Source organism: Stegastes partitus, unplaced genomic scaffold (genome assembly GCF_000690725.1).
Source record: "Stegastes partitus isolate 25-593 unplaced genomic scaffold, Stegastes_partitus-1.0.2 Scaffold262, whole genome shotgun sequence".
Taxonomy (NCBI): Eukaryota; Metazoa; Chordata; class Actinopteri; family Pomacentridae; genus Stegastes; species Stegastes partitus.
In genome coordinates, this window is record NW_007577993.1 from 226,134 (window position 1) to 230,653 (window position 4,520).

The 4,520-nt window shown below is 40.9% G+C and overlaps 1 long non-coding RNA gene across 1 annotated transcript; it reads left to right on the forward strand.

The window, feature by feature from the left end:
- Nucleotides 1–211: 211 nt before the first annotated feature.
- Nucleotides 212–1,071, forward strand: LOC103357564 (uncharacterized). The gene is made up of 2 exons (XR_520209.1): nt 212–466; nt 541–1,071. It is a non-coding gene; the product is annotated as an uncharacterized LOC103357564 (long non-coding RNA).
- The last annotated feature ends 3,449 nt before the right edge of the window (nt 1,072–4,520 follow it).

Here is a 4,520-nt window from a genome sequence, read left to right on the forward strand (position 1 = left end):
GCTGACTGCAGCTGGGACTGCTGACCAGACTCCTGACCGCCTGTGAGTGGACAGTAACTGCAGAACGATACGTGTTTTGACGTCAGTCTCCAAAACACCAGAAAAGTCTCCAGTGACACCAGAAAGAGTCGCTAGATTTGTTACTAGTCGCTTTTGACAAAAAGAAAAGTCGCCAAGAGGATCTGGAAAGTTGCCAGATTTAGTGAGTGTCACGTCCTCTACCTCTGGTGTCCGCTAGTGGCAGGCTTTCTCCCTTTTTCTGCTCGTTCTCTTTTTCTCCTGCTCTCTCATTTTCTCAGGTGGGCGTGAGAACAGACGGCGGTGAGGCTGGTGGCAGGTGTGTAGCATTGGTAATCAGCTGACTGGTCGCTGGGTGATTGGACGCCTGCAGCTGCAACCACTCTCCCTAACAGATCTTAAGCAGCAGTGTGACCAGACCTCAACGCCGGATTGTAGCATCGCTTCAGTTAGTGCACTGATTCACGTTCCGCCTAGCCAGTTGTTCTTTGCTTAAGACTAACCTCACGTCTCTATGTGCAGATTGGATTTCCTGCCTGTTCCTGTGCAGTTCTACTCTCCTGTCAAGCCATTCTCCGGCCCACGCTTCCCTTTCGGACCTCTGCTCATCGGATCATCCTCGTTCCTCAACGCCACCGACATAACCCGCCGGTCTACAGCCGCGGCTGCTCGCCTGCCACCAGCTCGCCCTCATCCGCCTGCCGTCTCTTCTCCGTCCGCCTGCTGCTGTTCCCCCCTCTTCTTGTGCACTTGAGCTAAGTAGCGTAGCTAGCTATAGCTTATTATCTTTCTGTTTTTGTGGTAATGTGCGCGAACGTTACTGTTAGTTTGTAGTCTGACCTTTTAGTCTCGAGTTAGCTCCAGTAGTGGCGGAGGTGTGCGTCTTGCCGCAGAATACCATATTGTTTGTACTTTAATCAGCCCTAGTTTCTAAGCTTCTCCTAATGTTTGGTTAGTTTGCTGTTCCTAGCCAGATTGTTTCCTGGTAATGGTCCTGAGTATATTCTGTTGTTGTAGATAACCTGTGTATTCATTAAAGCTCTTGTACTGATATCAGTCTGCTGTGTTTCGTTGTCTGCGCCTGAGTTCTGCTACTAATCGTAACAGTGAGAAAGTCACTAAGTTGGCAACACTGCACGTGTCGGTGGTTGTGGCGCATATTTTGAGTGATAAAAAATAAAATACTTTTTATTTTAATGTTACAAGATCATCATAATCTTCAAATTTAGAATTACAATTAAAAACTAATTAACTAAAATAAATTTAAATTAAACACTCATTATCTATTTTCCAAAGCCACAAGGAACCCCTGGATTAGTCAGTCAAGATGAAACACCAAGCTCCTGAGTGGTGAAAACAATCAGCTGTAGTCAATGCTATTCTAAGTTGAATGCAGTGTTTCCAGATTGTTGGAGTTTAGTGTGAGTTATTCAGCGAAACTAACAGCTGCGGACTTGGGACTTCATTAGTGTTGGGGCTAACCCTCAACTAGCACACTAATGGCTCTTGTCAGCCCCAAAACAGACTAGAATGAACCACATAATGCACCGGGGTACTGAGCAAGTTCAGTTGCCAGGGAACTGCTTAAGAAGGAACATCGCCATCCACCAAAGGTTTTTGTGATTTGAAGTCCCGTTAAAATAAAAAATCGTTTTTTTTTCTTTTGCTAAGAAATGTGTGTATGGCTCCTTTAATGTTTATGTTTCAACATGTGTAATTCATTTAAAACAAGATCAACCTAAATGTTGTTGTTCCGCATTGATGTAGATGTACTTTGCAGAATTTTCACAGAAAGTAATGACTTTGTTTTTAGTAAAGACTTTTGCTTTCAGGTGTAATTATTCCAACTGTGTTCTTGGAACAATGGCCTGAACAGAACCCAAAAAAAAAGAAAAGAAAAAAGGAAGGAAAGAAGAAAACAAGTGTAAAGAAGGAATTTGGCACAAAAATAAAGGAAAAAGATAAGAACTATAGTGAAAACGGGGAATATTTATGGTAATTTTGGCTTAAATTTATATTCCGAAAATACGTTCTCCTGCTGGTGTATCTGTCAGGCTGTAAAATGCCACAGTCGACACAGATTCATTCAGCAGGTAGCAGTTATTCCTCCTTTCATTTGTTTATCCTTATTAAAGTTCTGTGAAGGTGCTGCTCATTAAATTCTGTCATGCTAATCAGGACACGCCTGCATATTTAACAAACACTAATTGCAGCAGCTCGTTAAGCCTCAGAAAAGCTCTCTGTTACATTAAAATTCACAAAGTCCTTTTGAAGCTCAGACCCTGGAACAGAGGAGGAGCTGAACTCTGTCGCCTTCGCTCACACACAGTTGATGGGGGAAAAAAACTGCACGATTAAACAATCTGCGCAGAATTTTTGACCTCACTGAAAATGCTAAAACAGATGTCACTTCTGAAATACTTTAAGTCAGTAATGCAACATTACAATTTGGAACATGTCTCTGCTACCCAGAATTCCCTGCAATCAGAATCCTAGTGCAACCAACATATTGTCACAATCAACATGTCCCCAAATCATTGCACACCAGCAGTTTTTGCAAGGACCATGTCTTCAAGCAAAATGCCATCAAAATCAAAATGTCCTTACCATCAGTATGTTTTTTGTCCTTACAAGTAATTTATCCTCACAACTGGAGTGTTTTCACAAATCAACATGTTTTCACAAACACCGTGTTCTTGAAAACATGTCCTTGTAGTGCTTTGTCTTTACAGTCAAAATGTTGTTGCAAGAACTAATGTCCTCACAACAAACATATCTCTGCAATCCAGAGTTCCTTGTAAGCTTGTACTCTCAAGATATCATTGGAAACAGCCAACCCCCTCATACCAAATCTAGTCTTTAGAATAGAATAGAATAGAATAGAATAGAACATGAGCAATAAGCCACCAAAATCAAGATGTCCTGGCAGCGAGTCTGTTCTTATCATGTCCTTTAGATTTATTTTTTAAAGCCAAAAGATCCTGACAAACCAATCTGGGCTAGCAAACAAAACATCCGTTCATTCATTACAACGTGTCAACCAGCATATCCTTCCAACAACATGCCCCTGCAATCCAGATTTCCTCTTAACCAGGATACCTTTAAAATCAAAATGTCCTGGCAGTATAAGTCTTCTCATACATGTTCCCAACAACAAATGACTTGTTCCTACAACAAAATTGTCATCTCAAACTAATTTCAACAGTTCCATCTTTACAGCAAACATCTTTGTTACAACCAAAACTCCCTTATACCAACATTAGATTGTCAGTATCAATACCTCACAATCACAAATAACACATGCTTCCAGCCAAACTGCCCTTGCAAACAGCATGACTATACAATCAAAATATCATCAGGACTGACATGTCCTAATAACCAAAATGTGTTCTCCAATGGCTTGTCTTCGTTAACCAAACAAACCAAACCAAAATGTCCTTGCAAACATGTCCTCAAAACCACATTGGCTGTACACGTGTCATGTTCTTGCAGCAAGACACTTTCACAATCAACGATATCCTCACAACGGAAATGTCCAAAATGTCCACGCACCCAACTTGTTTTTGAAGCTAGCATACCACGACTACCATGTCCTCACCAATAATGTGTGCTCACAATAAACATGTTGTCGAGGCAAGAGTGCACACACAACTGAAATGTCTTCAAAAATGTCATGTCCACATTACCTACAAGCTGTAGCAATGACAGTGACAACTTGTAGGTATCACACAGTTTTCCCAGCAGATCAGCCATGACTCCATTGGTTTCAAAACACTTAGCTCTCTCTGAAGCACATGTAGCAGTGTATAGCGATGTCTTCACTGTATTTTGCAATAGAGTTTGTGACATACATTGCAAGAAAGTTGATCAACAATGACAGAAATCCTTGGCATAGTTAGAAGCTCCTGCTCATGTTCTTCAATAATCTATTGTTCTCTTTGGCTTTACTTTCCCTCTGGATCATTTCCTTACAGGGAAACTGCCTCTATTGCACTTTCTTTTCTCTGTTTCTCTCTCCCTTTGTTTTTTTTTGTTTTTTTTTGAGTGAGCATTGCAGTTGTGGCTATCTCAACGCTGCAGTGGCGTAAAAAGCAACACACATTTGACTTGTCTTTCTTTTTCACTGCAATTCTGTAATGAGATTTAGAGGGAAATTTTACGTCAAAAAGTAACCACAGCAGTGACGCTGTATTTTACACTATAATGACTAAACTTTGCTATTCGTGGTTCACGGTTCATATGTGTGGCAACAGTGAGGAGTGATCTGTATGGATTCCAGATCAACTTACATTCTCTTACACCACTAGTTGTATAAAAGCAAAATGTGCATGTTGAACAAAGACATTGAATATATTCAGCTGCTTACTCTTCTTTTAGACCAGCTTGCCACTTGTGTTTTCACAGATTGATCTTTCAATACCCTATGAGTCTGGCCATGGTCTTAGATTCTTTTAGTGGTGTAGATTCAGGCAGCTGTGAGGAGAAAAGGTCTGAAGAGTGAA